This window comes from Dendrobates tinctorius, unplaced genomic scaffold (genome assembly GCF_039654945.1).
Source record: "Dendrobates tinctorius isolate UK_male_01 unplaced genomic scaffold, ASM3965494v1 ptg000278l, whole genome shotgun sequence".
Taxonomy (NCBI): domain Eukaryota; kingdom Metazoa; phylum Chordata; class Amphibia; order Anura; family Dendrobatidae; genus Dendrobates; species Dendrobates tinctorius.
In genome coordinates, this window is record NW_027361945.1 from 1,478,466 (window position 1) to 1,497,724 (window position 19,259).

The following is a 19,259-nucleotide window of genomic DNA, read 5'->3' on the forward strand; positions in this document are numbered from 1 at the left end:
GTGGGCGGGGCCCCTCAGGGTCCAATTTGGTGGGCAGGGCCCCTCAGGGTCCGATTTTGTGGGTTGGGCCCCTCAGGGTCCGATTTTGTGGCCGGGGCCCCTCAGGGTCCGATTTTGTGTCAGGGGCCCCTCAGGGTCTGATTTTGTGGTTGGGTCCCCTCAGGGTCCGATTTTGTGGTTGGGGCCCCTCAGGGTCCGATTTTGTGGCCGCAGCCCCTCAGGGTCTGATTTTGTGGCCGCGGCCCCTCAGGGTCCGATTTTGTGGCAGGGGCCCCTCTGGGTCCGATTTTGTGGGTGGGGCCCCTCTGGGTCCAATTTGGTGGGCGGGACCACTATGGGTCCAATTTGGTGGGCGGGGCCTCTCAGGGTCCGATTTTGTGGTTGGGTCCCCTCAGGGTCCGATTTTGTGGTTGGGGCCCCTCAGGGTCCGATTTTGTGGCCGGAGCCTATCAGGGTCCAATTTTGTGACTGGGGCCCATCAGGGTCCGATTTTGTGGCCGCGGCCCCTCAGGGTCTGATTTTGTGGCAGGGGCCCCTCTGGGTCTGATTTTGTGGGCGGAGCCCCTCTGGGTCCAATTTGGTGGGCGGGACCACTCTGGGTCCAATTTGGTGGGCGGGACCACTCTGGGTCCGATTTGGTGGGCGGGGCCTCTCAGGGTCCGATTTGGTGGGCGGGGCCCCACAAGGTCCGATTTGGTGGGCGGGGCCACTCTGGGTAAGATTTGGAGGCTGGGGTCGCTCAGCCTCCAATTTGGAGGCCGGGGTCGTTGAGCTTCCGATTTGGAGGCCGAGGTCAAAAAGCCTCTGATTTGGAGGCCGGGGTCGATGAGCCTCCGATTTGGAGGCCGGGGTGGCTCAGGCTCCGATTTGGAGGCCGGGGTGGCTCAGCCTCCGATTTGGAGGCCGGGGTGGATCAGCCTCCGATTTGGAGGCCGGGGTGGATCAGCCTCCGATTTGGAGGCCGGGGTGGATCAGCCTCCGATTTGGAGGCCGGGGTGGCTCAGCCTCCGATTTGGAGGCCGGGGTGGCTCAGCCTCCGATTTGGAGGCCGGGGTGGCTCAGCCTCCGATTTGGAGGCCGGGGTGGCTCAGCCTCCGATTTGGAGGCCGGGGTGGCTCAGCCTCCGATTTGGAGGCCGGGGTGGATCAGCCTCCGATTTGGAGGCCGGGGTGGCTCAGCCTCCGATTTGGAGGCCGGGGTGGCTCAGCCTCCGATTTGGAGGCCGGGGTGGATCAGCCTCCGATTTGGAGGCCGGGGTGGCTCAGCCTCCGATTTGGAGGCCGGGGTCGATCAGCCTCCGATTTGGAGGCCGGGGTGGCTCAGCCTCCTATTTGGAGGCTGGGGTGGCTCAGCCTCTGATTTGGAGGCCTGGGTCGATCAGCCTCCGATTTGGAGGCCGGGGTGGATCAGGCTCCGATTTGGAGGCCGGGGTGGCTCATTGTCCGATTTGGAGGCCGGGGTGGCTCATCCTCCGATTTGGAGGCCGGGGTGGCTCAGTCTCCGATTTGGTGTGTCGGCCCTTTAAGACTCATTTGGGTGCGCTGGCCCTTTAACAATCACTTTGGCGCGTTGGCCCTTTAAGAGCTAGTTTGGCTGACTGGGCTTCTTTTAAATCCACTTTTGCGCACACATTCTCTCTCAGGGGCATGTGTCATGTGATGAAGCTAGATTTGCATTTGTGCTGTGGGTTTGCTTTAAGAGCTGATATTATGTGGCAGAGGCTCTGTGCTGGGGTTCAAGTGAAGTTCGTAGGCGTTGGCATAGTAACTGGGTCTGCCTGCGCATATCAATGAGCTCAACTGTCATTTCAATCGCCTCAGGGCACGTTTTGCCATTTCCTATTGAAAAGCATTGGAGACAGTGCATTCCAATGACGGAAAAAAAAAATTTCAAACGCAAATTGCGCAAAAACTACAAATCCGATCGACACGAAAAATACTTAGCACACCTCTCATGGACGCTGGCTTCGAAACGACACCTCAACGGAGTCTGTGCGTGTAGCGGTTCGGGCCGCATTAATTGCAGAAATCAACTTAATAATAATAAGAAGAACTAGATGTGTATTTCCTGAAGGAAGTACAGATAGTGGTTTGAAATGGTGCCCGGGCTGCCCCTTTAAGAGAGACTTGGCTGCTGCCCCTGCAAGACTTTCAACTCAGGATCCGTTTTAAATGTGGGTGCCTCTCAGGGGCCACTTTGGCCTCAGGGTCTGATTTGGTGGGTGGGGCCCCTCAGGATCCGATTCGGTGGCCTGGGCTCCTCAGGATTTGAATTAGTGGCCGGGATTCCTCAGGGTCCAATTTTGTGGGTGGGGCCCCTCAGGGTCTGATTTTGTGGGTGTGGCCTCTCAGGGTCCGATTTTGTGGGTGTGGCCCCTCAGGGTCCGATTTTGTGTGTGGGTCCCCTCAGGGTCCGACTTAATAGGTGGGGCCCCTCAGGGTCTGATTTTGTGGGTGGGGCCCCTCATGGTCTGATTTTGTGGGTGGGGCCCCTCAGGGTACGATTTTGTGGCCGGGGCCCCTCAGGGTACGATTTTGTGGCCGGGGCCCCTCAGGGTCCGATTTTGTGGCCGGGGCCCCTCAGGGTCCGATTTTGTGGCCGGGGCCCCTCAGGGTCTGATTTTGTGGCTGGGGCCCCTCAGGGTCCGATTTTGTTGGTTGGGCCCCTCAGGGTCCGATTTTGTGGGTGGGGCCCCTCAGAGTCCGATTTGGTTGGCTGGGCCCCTCAGGGTCCAATTTTGTGGGTGGGGCCCCTCTGGGTTCGATTTTGTGGCCGGGGTTTCTAAGGGTCCGATTTTGTGGCCGGGGCCCCTCAGGGTCCGATTTGGTGGTTGGGGCCCCATAGGGTCCGATTTTGTGGTTGGGGGCCCTCAGGGTCCGATTTTGTGGGTGGGGCCCCTCAGAGTCCGATTTGGTTGGCGGGGCCCCTCAGGGTCCGATTTGGTGGGCGGGGCCTCTCAGGGTCCGATTTTGAGGGCGGGGCCCCTCAGGGTCCGATTTGGTGGGCGGGGACCCTCAGGGTCCAATTTTGTGAGTGGGGCCCCTCTGGGTTCGATTTTGTGGCCGGGGCCCCTCAGGGTCCGATTTTGTGGTTGGGGCCCCTCAGAGTCCGATTTTGTGGTTGGGGCCCCTCAGGGTCCGGTTTTGTGGTTGGGGGCCCTCAGGGTCCTATTTTGTGGCCGCCAGGGCCCCTCAGGGTCCAATTTTGTGGCCGGCGCCCCTCAGGGTACGATTTCGTCGCCGGGGACCCTCAGGGTCCAATTTTGTGGCCGGGGCCCCTCAGGGTCCGATTTTGTGGTTGGGCCGCTCAGGGTCCGATTTTGTGGCCGGGGCCCCTCAGGTTCCGATTTTGTGGCCGGGGCCCCTCAGGGTTCGATTTTGTGGGTGGGGCCCCTCAGGGTCCGATTTTGTGGCTGGGGCCCCTCAGGGTCCGATTTTGTGGCTGGGGCCCCTCAGGGTCCAATTTTGTGGGTGGGGTCCCTCAGGGTCTGAAGAAATGCCAAAACTCAGTACAATTGTGCACACTGTCTGACATTGATTTCAGCTTTTTCCTGTGACTTCATGCTGCTTTCTAGTGCATTAAGAATAAAGTTTGTAAATTTATTTCAAATGCAGCAGTACAAATGCCAGCTACACCATATCACTGTTCAATCACACTGGCACTGCTTCTAGCACCTCTGTTATCTCCCTCTCTCCCTTATTAACTGAATCCCTTTCTTAGGGTACCGTTACACCTAGAGATGCACCAGCAATCCCGACTAGCGATATGACGCAGTCAGGATCGCTGGTGCATCGCTAGGTGGTCGCTAGTGAGCTGCCACTCAGGCAGATCTCACCAGCGACATCGCTGGGGACGGGGATCGCTACTTACCTGTCAGACGCGGCGATCCTGCGTCCTCCCGCCCAGCTCCACGCGTCGCTCGTCGTCACAGCAGGAAGCGCCGCAGGAAGTGGCCGACGAGGAATGGTTCAGCAGCTTCTCGCGCAATCAGCGATAACCAGCGGGGGAGCCGGTCGGAGGTATCACATGCAGCGATATCGCTAGCAATATCGCTGCAACGTCACAAAATCGGTGACTTTACAGCGATATTGCTAGCGATATCGCAGTGTGTAACGGGGGCTTAATTCAAAGACTACTACTCAAATCTTCTTCACTGCAGCTATTATTTAACACATTACTGTCTGGAGTATTTGTCCAATTATGTAGGGATTTATATTCCTGTCTGTTTTGTTGAGATATGAACTTTGATGTTCTCTAACTTCCTGAAAGCACCCTTCAGTTTCTGCTGCATTCCCAGCCTAGGCTTTTTTTATATTCCCTACTGACTGACTGCCCTAAACCATGTGATTTGATAGCTGCAAGGCATTATGGGGAAGCCCGTTCTGCTGCTCCTCAGGTCACGACAGTCTTCTGTGGCTTATAAAATATTCTGCAATGTGAACAATAGTGACAGGTATTTTTTGCAAATTGTTTGAAGGTGTCGGGTCCTGAAAATTTTATTAAATTCAATCAATTCGATCATCTCTATCGAGCATGTAAATCTGTATGATAAAATGATGTTATATTGTATAACTGGATCAGACGTATGTCAAATATATCCTGATCTATCATGCTGGCAATCCGAAAGTTGAGCATGCTGTGTGTCACATATGTAAATTAGTGCCAGATCATCACTGTTAAGGTACTGTCACACTTAGCGATGTACGGTCAGGATCGCTGGTACATCGCTAAGTGGTCGCTAGTGAGCTGCCACACAGGCAGATCTCACTAGCGACATCGCTGGGGACGGGGGTCGCTACTTACCTGTCACACCAGGCGATCCTGCGTCCTCCCGCCCGGCTCCACGCATCGCTCGTCTTCACAGCAGGAAGCGCCGCAGGAAGCTGACGACGAGAAACATTCCTGAACGTTCTCGCTCGATCAGCGATAACCAGCGGGGGAGCGGGTCGTAGGTAAGTATCAGACACAGCGATGTCGCTAGCAATATCGCTATAACGTCACCAGTTATAGCGATATTGCTAGCGATATCTCTTAGTGTGACAGGCCCTTTAGTGCTGTAATAAGGGAACAACTTTGGGGCTGATGGAAGGCATCTTGTGGGGAGGAACTGTGTTGTGTCTGGAGTAAGTCAAGTGACTGCCTGAAATAGAGAGAAAAGGAATTCTCCCACCATTTGTATTATTACTATTAAAGAAAGGTAGAGACTGGTTCCCTGGACAGTAAGGAAAGCTGTAGGTCCAAGTTGTGCTAACGTATGTGGGCGGCAGCCAGAGCCATAGTCATGGCCCTCAAAGATGTCTGCGTTAGCGTGCCCTGGTCACCCGCACCACATATGCACAGTCCCACAGTCTCACTTTGCTGATTCTCAGAGGCCTCCCTTAGTCCCATAGAAACTTCTTCCTTCATTTTAGAATATAAGGAGATAAAGAGTCCAGTTCCAACTTTAAACAAACAACTTTACTTGCATCCATACACAGCACATCTAGATCAGTTGCAGCATTGACATGGGATTCCACACAGTTCACATCCTTCACTTTCCCTATGCTCCTCCTCATGTCTCCGGGTATGCTCCCACGTAGTAAGCTGCTACATCTTGGAGCAACCTGCATTTCAATTCTTCTGTGACTTCTGCTGCAGCTATTCCTGTAGCTTTTCTATAGCTTCTGGCCACTGTAGATCTTGGACGTCTGGGCACTTCTCTGTTAACGTTACGGGTCACTGTGCTGTCCCAGGCTCTAAAGCCCGTCCAGACTGTTTAGGTTCCCTGGCTCTACTACCTACAATTAGGAAGTGTTCCTAGCTTACCCACAACGGGCCCTCCTGTCTTAACTATATACACTAAGGTTCCCCATCTAGTGTCCTAACTGAGGTACTGCACTTTCTCTAAACAACAGTATACATTCAACAGCACATGAGTACAAAACACCATATATATAACCCCCTTACATGTACTCACAAGCAGAAAGGGATAGTGAAATGCTGGTGCTCCCTACAGTTGTGAAGTGGTATAATTCCATAAATGGCGCCCGAGGGCCTCACCGGTGACCAAGCATTTCTCTAATGGGTATTTCATACGTACATTTTATTTTAATTACCTTAAAATATTATTCATCAAATGGTCGACATACAGTGGGTTACCTATGTTATAACTAAAGCAATAGCTTTATATACATTAATTTATATTTTTCAGCCCTATGATTGGTATGATTGACTATGATTTATAGTTTTATCACAGAACAAATGTCTAGAACAACTGGTCTATGTTTTCTTATAACAGCACAGGAAAACCTGTTAAAAACTATTGTATGCTCCAACCGTGTCTGGAAAACTTTTTGCTGCCATGCAGCTTCTTCAGGGGAAAATGGTCACAATGTAGATAATGATTAATATTTTAAGATAATGTAAATAAAATGTAAGTTTTATATACCGGTACTCATTAGAGAAAGGCTGGTTCACTCGTGGAACTTCTAACAGCCAGGTTGTGTGTCCTAGATGCATGTAGCATTATCCTAAGTATAATATATACTGAGCAAAAGTTTCTAAAATTGTTTCCTGCACTTTTATAACAGAGGTGTAACCCGTACAAGAAATGTGTTCTGGGTAAGGTGAATATAATGGCTAACTACCTAAAATTAGCTGTAAAAAGAGTCTTTTTTTGTAGGCTATAAATTGAGAATTGCAAACTAGAAAACTATTAACCCGCCATCAATTAGTGCTTGGAAATACAGAATTGTAATAATTAAAATGAATTATGTAATTATAAAATGCTTTCAGTTGTTCTAGAAAAAAAAAAAAATAGTAAAAAAATAGTATAGCTGTACTGATACCCCCGGGGATAAGGAAGGGAAACCTGGTTTGCATTTGAGTTTTCCAGCAACAGGACCACAGGACAAATTAAAGGGGTGGCCCCAAAATAACAACTACACATACGTAGCTGAAATATCTCTGACCACTGGGAACCTAAAACGGACTAACATATACCAGATAACAGATGACAAAAGAAGACTCTTCAGGAATTGGAAGCCTATGGATATGTTCTATTGATTGTAATTGCTGGGAGTTTTCCCAGATCTGGAAGTAAATGGAAACCATTCATAAATGACCCTGACACTGAATACTCAGTGTATTCATATATATTGAACTTTAAAGGGTATCTGTTCGCAGGTTTTTGCTATGTAATCTGAGTGCAACAGAGGTAGGGGTTGAGACACTGATTTCAGTGTGGGTCACTTATTGGGCTGAGCTGTTGTTTCAATACAATGAGATACAATGAGTGTTTTATCAGCAGATTATCACTGCCAAACTAGCTGCCCCTGTGCCACCTAGTCCAACCACTCTCTAACCACGGATTAGCATCTTAAAGTCAGTCTACAATGTTCACAGAAAGCTGCTAATCAGGGGTGTGGGCAGGATCATCTTTTGAACTCTGCTACATCTACAGCAGAGAAAACTTTGATTGTAGCACAACTGTGGCATTCAGTAAACAAACTGATATATCACTGGAATCGGGGTCTTAGCTCCTACATCAGATGAGGTAGCAACAAAAGGTGACAGATTCCATTTAATTCATTAACTAAATATCTAATTCCTACTTTATATAGGGGTCATGTTCCCGGCTCTGTCTAGTAAGGCTTTCATATAAACAGGGCAATTGGTATAAGTGAAACAGCTACGCTTGGCTTCACAGAAGGCTGTCTTCATTGGGCTATTGATTCCAACTTCAGACCCTTGTGTGGAAGAATTGTGGACATCTGTTCACTGCAGATAACTTACAAGTTCAGAATGATCAGATGGAAGGACTTGGCTAAATAATGTACATGGTAACGTTAACTCATTCAAGACCACACCCTCATCATACTTACTTTCTAATTGATAATGCATTTCGGGCCAAGGTTCTCTTTCTGCACTTGATCAATGTGTGTCTGGTATCTCATTATAGGACTGAGAGGCGGTGGCAGTGCCAATCTTTGTCAGTGCCCTTCTTTCCCCATATACCAGTAGCAGTGTCCAGAGAGGAAGCATCTTAAAGGTAAGTATGAGTCTTCTGTCATAGGGCTCACTATTTTGCTAGTGCCATGGGGTCAGACCTCTTCTTCTCCTTATATACAGAAACTTTAGTAAAGAAGGAGAAATAAGTCAATGAGAGAATCAGCCCAAATATTACAATTATGTTCATTCCAACAAAGAATGGGGATGTGAAATAAAAAAATAGCTGTAGGATCGCCTCTCCCAGTATAGGGGGTAGTCCCTGTACTTTCAGACAGCTTGATCTCATTGCATAGATAGTATGCAAATCACTTTATTAAAAAATAATGTTGTCTTAGCTATGCAAAAATCACTCCACATGCCGGGCACAAAGTGTTTCCCTTCTTTCTAATGGGTAATCCATCTCTAGTAGCAAAAACTTAAAAGGCATCAGTCAGCAGGTTTATATTATATAGTCTGAAAGCATGAAAACATAGGTGAAGAAAGCCTAATTCCAGGGACATATCACTTAATGGGCTACTTGGTGTAGTTTTGTAGTGCCTGTTTTGGCTAATGTAGATGAGGCAGAGTTAAGCCTTCTGCTCTGTGTACCCCCCACATCCCTTATTGGCAGTGTGGCGCCCCTGAGGGTTCAGTCGCCACAGAGGTACTGCACCTCACCCAGAGGTGTGGTTACCCACTCTCAGGTAAGGAGGGAGCACCACCCAGGACTCTAACACCTGCACCCAACACACACTATAGCAGCAGAGCACCCTGGACGTACCCCACGGGAGTAGGGTCTCACCCCGGCTGGGTAGTAAAGAGTGTTGGGAGGTGGGTGGAGATGGTAGGAGTAGGGGAGGAGCTTAGAGCGCAGGAAAGGACAGTGCAGAGAGAGTGTGTCAGACGTGAGGAGAAAGTGGAAGTGGAGAGACGTGTGGTGTGCTGTGACACTTCCCCTTTAAGAAGCAGCCGGGTACCAAGTAATCCCACTGCCCTGGTGGGCGCTCCAACTTGGGGTCACGAACAGGATGAACCAACGCTTTATCAAGGGTCCTGTGCACCTACTCTGAACTGTGATACGTGCCATAGACTGTATTGAAACTGTGAACAACTACCGCCATTATAGCGCCACGAGGTGCACAAGGAGGAAATAAGCATGCCATCGTGGGCGGCACCCTGCCAGAAGCACGAAAATCATGGTCGCCCACTCCAAGTGTTACTGCACGTGGAAGACGTGTCCATAAGCCAGTGAGATTTGCCTACTGATTGTGGATGGTGGGAAAAGAAGGAAGAAGTCTCACCTATGGAAGAGAAGAAGGGAACCTCACGTGGAGACAGAGAGTGGCCCAGCAGCTAGCATGGCAAGCAGTGGACACCAGGAGCATGGGGTGGAAGCAACACACTCCCCCAGCTCGCCGGATAAGTAAATTGCACTTGACAGTAATTTGCATATAATAGAAAGCACCTTGTAATGAATGTTTTAGTGTAAGAATATTTTCTAGTATATAACTGAGGAAAGCTTTAGTGAGTCTAGTAAAGAATGTTTTAGAGCATGTAACCTGGTAGGCCCAGTAAAAGGAAAGCTTATTAAGGGTATATGCTGGTGTTGCATTGAAAGTGTCTTAAAGGGAGTGTTTACTAGAAATGATGCTGCTAGTTATTGGAGGAAAAGGTTAATGTTTTATGGAGCGTATTATGGATATTTTGTAGGAGGTAATGTTTTAATTTATGTTATGTAACGTTCAAGTCATAAGTGCCTCCCATAAAGGGAAGAAGAGTTTTACCTGTTCAAATGCACATTTCCAAAAATTGTTTGCATGTTTCCTGTAACACCTGTTTTACTCTGTTCCAGCCCGCGGACATGCTGTGTTTAACGGGGGGGTATATGGCGCCTCTGAGGGTTTAGTCACCACAGAAGTACTTCACTTCACCCAGAGGTGTGGTTCCCCACTCTCAAGTAAGGAGGGATCAAAACCCAGGACTCTAACACCTGCACCCAACACACACTATAGCAGCAGGGCTCCCTGGACGTACCCTACGGGAGTAGGGTCTCATCCCTGGCTGGGTAGTAAAGGGTGTTGGGAGGTGGGTGGAGATGATAGGAGTAGGGGAGGAGCTTAGAGAGCAGGAAAGGACAGTGCAGAGGGAGTAAGTCAGACGTGAGGAGAAAGTGAAAGTGGAGAGACGTGTGGTGAAGCAGCTCTCTGTCAGGAGGAGCTGCAGAAGGAGAGAAACAGAGTCGGTCAGCAGGAGGGAGAGCTGAAGGAAGAAGCTGACAGGACTGGTCAGTTAGAGTGCTGACAGAAAAGTTAGAGAAGAAGCAAAGAGGGAGAAGGAAGCTCCCGAGAGGACAGAAGGGGTCCTAGAGGCACGGTGCAGTGACCATACTGGCCGTGGGACTTGTTCCATGCCGACTAATGTTGGGTGGAAGGATCAGGTCGCAGTGGGGTACCAGCCTTCTAGCCTAGTGGAGAGATCATCAGACTCAACTAGCAAGCCGAAGGCAGAGGCATCTTTAGGTGTTGCAGCCACAGGCCACAGTTATCTTTGCTGAAAAGGCAGTCATATAGGAGCAAGGAGACGCAGAGAGGACGTCGCCTGACAAGGTCCACGACTGCTCTCTTGGGACACTGACTGTGAGGTGTTGGGCACGAGAGGCGGTCAGACAACACAGTGAGATGGCAGGAGAGGCATATACTGAAAGTAGCCTGGAAAGGAGTATTCTGATCTACCTGGGATTTTCCTGGACCACTCACCTGGAGTACACAGTGCCAAGCGGGTATCCGTGTACACAAGAACTGTGAGTAAAGCATTAGAAACTGCACCCAGCTGTGTCCTCTGAATACTTTCTGCAACACCCACTCAGCACTGCTACATCCTTTGCCAAATACTACATCATTACCATCTTCAATATATTACATCTGCCCTGGGACAAAGCTCTTCCTTTGGAGAGCTGTACCAACTCTGCTGCATAAACACCAGTCGCAGAGGGTCTGCTCTGCAGCGCTGGCCACCTTTGACCAGAAACCACAGGTGGTGTCACAAACACTTTATTATAAACTCTATTACAAACTCTATTATCCCTTGTAAATATCCCCTTTTATTGGACGCCCAGGGCCACAGACCGGGACACTGTCGCTGTGACACTTCCCCTTTAAGAAGCGGCCAGGTACCAAGTAACCCCACTGCCCTGGTGAGTGCTCCAGCAGCACCCTATGTACATGTGCAATGTGAGCAAACTGCTGCTCAGCGGGGGCGGGGTTACACAGATTTGCCTGACTGCTGGTCATGTGAGCTGTAGTCCTGCTGTGTTAATCTCCTGCTGATAAGCCATTACTTGCATTGAAACTGCAACACACAACCTGGACAAAGTGAAATTCCAGGAATCAGGGTCTCCTGCTCTATATTATGCTGCTTTCAGATTAAATGGCAAAAACCCATTGACTGATTACATTAAAAGACAGATTACAGGATGGAGGAATGGATTTTGGTCAAACTGCATGCTGTCATAACAAAGAGGTGGTATATTGGATATTTCATGGTTTGGAAGTGGAATACACTGGACAATGGGAAAGGCAGTGCATGTTGGGAAGTTGTGAGAGAGATAAAAGTTCTAGCAACTAGCGTACTTTGAGAATACTGATGAAGAGGAACCACCTGCTCAAAAAGAGTGTCTAGAAAGCTACAGAGCATGAGAATCTGGATAGTTCCTGGAAATATTACACTGATTTATGGGGATGAGACAGCAAGACCATGCTTTTCTACAGGTTTTGTGTGAAAAGATAATAACTGAAGCATACTTATCATTCAGTTGGCTTATTGTTACCAGGAACTACAGTGCTTATATCCACCATGACTACAGCACTAGTTAGAAACTAACTGGATAATTTATTTCTGAATTATTTATTTATAGGACTATTGATTCCATTGTGCTGTACATGATAAGGGGTTATATCCAAAATATAAATGTAAAGTACGGTGAACAAACTACCAATGACAGACTAATACAGAGGGGAGAGGGCACTACCCTTGTGGGCTTACATTCTACAGGATGAAGGGGAAAAGAGACAGTAGGTTTCGGGGATTGCGGAAGCTGCGGTGGTGGTGAGGTGGCAGATTGGGCATCGCAGGCTGTACGCTTTCTTGAAGACGTGGGTTTTCAAGTTCCATCTAAAAATTCTGAGTGTGGCAGATAAACGGATGTGTTGGGGCATAGAATTTCAGAGGATGGGGGATACTCACGAGAAGACTTTGAGGCGAATGGTTGAGGAATGTATGAGTGTGGGGGAGAGCAGGAAGTCTTGGGAGGACCAGAGATTACATGTTGAAAGATATCAAGAGGTTAGTTTGGAGATATACAGTGGAGACAGATTATGGATGGCTTTGTAGGTCAGTGTTAGCAGTTAGAACTGGATACATTCAGGAATTGGGAGTTAATGAAGGGATTTGCAGAGGGGAGAAGCAGTGGAGTAGTGTGGGGAGAGATGGATTAGTCAAGCAGCAGAGTTAAGTAGTAGTCATGGGCGAACCCCCCGATGTTCGGCATCGGCAGGTTCGCCCAAGTTTTTTTTGTAAAGTTCGAGTTCGGGGCTGGAGATGATGCGAACTTGCGTACGAACAATGAACTCAGACTTTACAGATCTGGGCGGGGCGGGGGGAGCTGGAAAAAAAAGCAGAAAATTAATAATAAACATTATAATACTTACCCGTCCAGCGATGCGTCCTCCCGTCCCGCTGTCTCCCGGCCGCATCTGCTTCCATGGCCACTCATTAACTTCCACCGGTATTCATTGCACTTGACAGTCTTTGGCTTTTTCCGGCAGTGCGGTGACGTCACCACACGAACACTGCTGGAAAAAGCCGAAGACTGCAGAGTGCAGTGAATACCGGTGGAACTTAATGAGCGGGCCCGGAAGCAGATGCGGCAGGGAGACAACGGGACTTGAGGACGCATCGCTGGACAGGTTCGCCCATAACTATTAAGCAGAGACTGGAGAGGTGCGAGAATGTTAGCAGGAAGGCCGCAGATGTTGAAATTGCAGTAGTCCAGGCAGGAGATGATGAGGGCATTTACTAACATTTTAGTAGATTCAGGGTTGAGGAAAGGGCAGATTCTGGAAATATTTTTAAGTTGGAGGCAGCAGCAGGTGGCGAGAGCTTGGGCTAATACGAGGCAGTGGACTTCCGGTACTGCAGAGTGCATGGTGTGATTAATTGTGATAGATAAATTGGGTAGGGGAGTTAAGTGAGATAGAGGAAAGATTGACCTTTAGGAAAAGAGATGAAAATAAGGAGGATATGGCTGATAGACACTGTGGGATTCCGAACAGCAGAGGGGTGACGTCTGGGCGAGAAAGATAGCTCTGAGTGTCATCAGCGTATCAGTGGTAATGGAAGCCGTAGGACATTATGAGTTGTCCCAGGCCAAAGGTATAGATTGAGAAGAGTAGGGGTCTGTTATGATTAGGTCACCGAGGAGGATAGCCGGGTAATAAGCTAGGCAACTAGAAAACCAGAAAGGTTGGTAATTAAGCAGATTGCAGACCCCTAAAACTAACAACACAACTAGAATTAGCCATGGGACGTACCTACAATGCCCTAGATGCCTTGGCACAGCCAAAGAGTTAACAGCCTAAAGAAGAAAGGGGAAAGCTAAACTGCCCCGGAGTAGAACCCCAAAGGAATAGATAGCTTCCAAACATATATTGCCGGTGAGTAGTGTTGAGCATTCCGATACTGCAAATATCAGGTATCGGCCGATATTCGCTGTATCGGAATTCCGATACCGAGTACCGATATTTTTTCAATATCGGATATCAGAATCGGAAGTTCCCATAATGCAATGAGCCACTGTTGTGGCTCTGATTGGCTGCCGAAATGACGTCATCATGATGCGTGGTCTGTGCGCATCATGATGCGCCGTCAGTTCGGGCCTTCCGGGGGTCTGTACCGGCCTGCCCGGGGGTCTGTACCGGCCTGCCGGGGGTCTGTGCCGGCCTGCCGGGGGTTTGTGCTGACTGCCGGGGGTCTGTGCGGACTGCCGGTGGTCTGTACCGGCCTGCCGGGGGGCTGTGCCGGCCTGCCGGTGGTCTGTGCCGACTGTCCGGGGGTCTGTGCAGGCTGCGGGGGTCTGTGCAGGCATCGTCCGATGGGACTACAAGTCCCATCAGGCGATGCCTGCTACCATGACGGTCATTGACACATTAGCCAATGATGGGACAGTATTAGTCCCATCATCCGGCTAATGTGTTGAATGTAAAAAAAAAAAAAAATACATGCTACATACATACTACATGCTACATATATACTACATACATGCTACATACATGCAACATACATACTACATACATGCTACATGCTACATACATACTACATATATACTACATGCATGCAACATACATACATACAACATATATACCACATGCATGCAACATGCATACTACATATATACCACATATATACTACATGCATGCAACATACATATATACTACATATATACTACATGCAACATGCATACTACATATATACTACATGCATGCAACATACATATTACATATATACCACATGCATGCAACATGTATACTACATATATACCACATATATACTACATGCATGCAACATACATACAACATATACAGTATAGACCAAAAGTTTGGACACACCTCATTCAAAAAATTTTCTTTATTTTCATGACTAGGAAAATTGTAGATTCACTCTGAAGGCATCAAAACTATGAATTAACACATGTGGAATTATATAATTAACAAAAAAGTGTGAAATAACTGAAAGCACGTCTTATATTCTAGGTTCTTCAAAGTAGCCACCCTTTGCTTTGATTACTGCTTTGCACACTCTTGGCATTCTCTTGATGAGCTTCAAGAGTTGGTCACCGGAAATGGTCTTCCAACAGTCTTGAAGGAGTTTCCAGAGATGCTTAACACTTGTTGGCCCTTTTGCCTTCACTCTGCGGTCCAGCTCACCCCAAACCATCTCGATTGGGTTCAGGTCTGGTGACTGTGGAGGCCTGGTCATCTGGCTTAGCATCCCATCACTCTCCTTCTTGGTCAAATAGCCCTTACACAGCCGGGAGGTGTGTTTGGGGTCATTGTCCTGTTGAAAAATAAATGATGGTCCAACTAAACACAAACCGGACGGAATAGCATGCCGCTGCAAGATGCTGTGGTAGCCATGCTGGTTCAGTGTGCCTTCAATTTTGAATAAATCTCCAACAGTGTCACCAGCAAAGCACCCCCACACTATCACACCTCCTCCTCCATGCTTCACGGTGGGAACCAGGCACGTAGAGTCCATCCGTTCACCTTTTCTGCGTCGCGCAAAGACACGGTGGTTGGAACCAAAGATCTCAAATTTGGACGCATCAGACCAAAGCACAGATTTCCACTGGTCTAATGTCCATTCCTTGTGTTCTTTAGCCCAAACAAGTCTCTTCTGCTTGTTGCCTGTCCTTAGCAGTGGTTTCCTAGCAGCTATTTTACCATGAAGGCCTGCTGCACAAAGTCTCCTCTTAACAGTTGTTGTAGAGATGTGTGTGCTGCTAGAACTCTGTGTGGTATTGACCTCGTCTCTAATCTGAGCTGCTCTTAACCTGCGATTTCTGAGGCTGGTGACTAGGATGAACTTATCCTCCGCAGCAGAGGTGACTCTTGGTCTTCCTTTCCTGGGGCGGTCCTCATGAGAGCCAGTTTCTTTGTAGCGCTTGATGGTTTTTGCCACTGCACTTGGGGACACTTTCAAAGTTTTCCCAATTTTTCGAACTGACTGACCTTCATTTCCTAAAGTAATGATGGCCACTCGTTTTTCTTTACTCAGCTGCTTTTTTCTTGCCATAATACAAATTCTAACAGTCTATTCAGTAGGACTATCACCTGTGTATCCACCAGACTTCTGCACAACACAACTGATGGTCCCAACCCCATTTATAAGGCAAAAAATCCCACTTATTAAACCTGACAGGGCACACCTGTGAAGTGAAAACCATTTCCGGTGACTACCTCTTGAAGCTCATCAAGAGAATGCCAAGAGTGTGCAAAGCAGTAATCAAAGCAAAAGGTGGCTACTTTGAAGAACCTAGAATATAAGACATATTTTCAGTTGTTTCACACTTTTTTGTTAATTATATAATTCCACATGTGTTAATTCACAGTCTTGATGCCTTCAGAGTGAATCTACAATTTTCATAGTCATGAAAATAAAGAAAACTCTTTGAATGAGAAGGTGTGTCCAAACTTTTGGTCTGTACTGTATACTACATGCAACATGCATACTACATATATACTACATGCATGCAACATACATACATACAACATATATACCACATGCATGCAACATGCATACTACATAAATACCACATATATACTACATGCATGCAACATACATACAACATATATACTACATGCAACATGCATACTACATATATACTACATGCATGCAACATACATACATACAACATATATACCACATGCATGCAACAGGCATACTACATATATACTACATGCATGCAACATACATATATACTACATGCAACATGCATACTACATATATACTGCATGCATGCAACATACATACTACATATATACCACATGCATGCAACATGCATACTACATATATACCACATATATACTACATGCATACTACATATATACCAAATGCATGCAACAAACATATATACAACATATATGCTACATGCATGCAACATACATATATACAACATATATACTACATGCAACATACATACTACATATATACTACATGCATGCAACATATATACATACTACATATATACTACATGCATACTACATATATACCACATGCATGCAACATACATATATACTACATGCATACTACATATATACCACATATATACTACATGCATGCAACGTACATATATACTACATATATACTACATGCAACATACATACTACATATATACTACATATATACTACATGCATGCAACATACATACATACTACATATATACCACATATATACTACATGCATACTACATATATACAACATATATACTACATGCAACATACATACTACATATATACTACATGCATGCAACATGCATACTACATATATACTACATGCATGCAACATACATATATACTACATGCAACATACATACTACATATATACTACATGCATGCAACATGCATACTACATATATACTACATGCATGCAACATACATATATACTACATGCAACATACATACTACATATATACTACATGCATGCAACATGCATACTACATATATACTACATGCATGCAACATACATACATACTACATATATACCACATATATACTACATGCATACTACATATATACTACATAAATATTAAAATAACAAACCACCAATATACTTACCCCTGATCTGCAGAAGTCCACGAGTGTCCCACGACGATCTTGCGTGGAGAACAGCAGCATCAGCTGATGCTACCGTTCTCTACGGGCTCCAGGAATCCAATGACGGGAGGTAGGTATCCTTCTGCACTGTATTCCTCCGCCACTGTAAAAAGCTGCATGGGAAATTTCTCACACAGCAATGCCATAAAGTGAGACTAGGGACTTTTTTTTACAGTGGCGGAAGAATACAGTGCGGAAGGATACCTACCTCCCGTCATTGGATTCCTGGAGCCCATAGAGAACGGTAGCATCAGCTGATGCTGCTGTTCTCCACGCAAGATCGTCCTGGGACACTCGTGGACTTCTGCAGATCAGGGGTAAGTATATTGGTGGTTTGTTATTTTAATATTTATTCCACAGATGACACTGGCTTCGGGGAACAAAGTGACAAGTGATGTATGTACTCTATGTTATATGTACTGTATGTCTATATGTATGTATTGTATGAATGTACTGTATGTAGTATATATGTAGTATATATGTATTATATGTAGTATGCATGTTGCATGCATGTGGTATATATGTAGTATACATGTTGCATGCATGTAGTGTATATGTAGTATGCATGTTGCATGCATGTGGTATATATGTAGTATGTATGTTGCATGTAGTATATATGTATGTTGCATGCATGTAGTATATATGTGGTATATATGTAGTATGCATGTTGCATGCATGTAGTATATATGTTGTATATATGTATGTTGCATGCATGTAGTATATATGTGGTATATATGTAGTATGCATGTTGCATGCATGTGGTATATATGTAGTATGTATGTATGTTGCATGCATGTAGTATATATGTAGTATGCATGTTGCATGTAGTATATATGTAGCATATATGTATGTTGCATGCATGTAGTATATATGTGGTATATATGTAGTATGCATGTTGCATGCATGTGGTATATATGTAGTATGTATGTATGTTGCATGCATGTAGTATATATGTAGTATGCATGTTGCATGCATGCGGTATATATGTAGTATGTATGTATGTTGCATGCATGTAGTATATATGTAGTATGCATGTTGCATGTAGTATATATGTAGCATATATGTATGTTGCATGCATGTAGTATATATGTGGTATATATGTAGTATGCATGTTGCATGCATGTGGTATATATGTATGTTGCATGCATGTAGTATATATGTAGTATGCATGTTGCATGCATGTAGTATATATGTTGTATGTATGTATGTTGCATGCATGTACTATATATGTGGTATATATGTAGTATGCATGTTGCATGCATGTGGTATATATGTAGTATGTATGTTGCATGCATGTAGTATATATGTAGTATGCAAGTTGCATGTAGTATATATGTAGTATATATTTATGTTGCATGCATGTAGTATATATGTGGTATATATGTAGTATGCATGTTGCATGCATGTGGTATATATGTACTATGTATGTTGCATGCATGTAGTATATATGTAGTATGTATGTTGCATGTAGTATATATGTAGTATATATGTATGTTGCATGCATGTAGTATATATGTGGTATATATGTAGTATGCATGTTGTATGCATATGGTATATATGTAGTATGTATGTATGTTACATGCATGTAGTATATAGGTAGTATTCATGTTGCATGCATGTAGTGTATATGTAGTATGTATGTATGTTGCATGCATGTAGTATATATGTAGTATGTATGTTGCATGTATGTAGTATGTATGTAGTATGTATTTTTTTTTTTTTTTTTACATTCAACACATTAGCCGGATGATGGGAGTACTACTGTCCTATCATTGGCTAATGTGTCAATCATCGTCATGGTAGCAGGCATCACCCGATGAGACTTGTAGTCCCATCGGACGATGCCTGCACAGACCCCCGCAG

At 46.0% G+C, this 19,259-nt stretch overlaps 1 protein-coding gene across 7 annotated transcripts in view; it reads right to left on the reverse strand.

The window, feature by feature from the left end:
• The window catches only part of LOC141072599 (sphingomyelin phosphodiesterase 3-like), an 844,331-nt gene that overhangs the window by 262,900 nt on the left and 562,172 nt on the right, over positions 1 to 19,259 (reverse strand). Inside the window, exon 5 of one of the 7 annotated variants that reach the window (XM_073559890.1) lies at positions 7,863 to 8,112. The exons of the other annotated variants lie outside the window; for them this stretch is intronic. The gene's annotated coding sequence lies outside the window, so the exon portion shown is untranslated. The remainder of the gene's footprint in view (positions 1 to 7,862; positions 8,113 to 19,259) is intronic. 7 annotated transcript variants of the gene reach the window in all.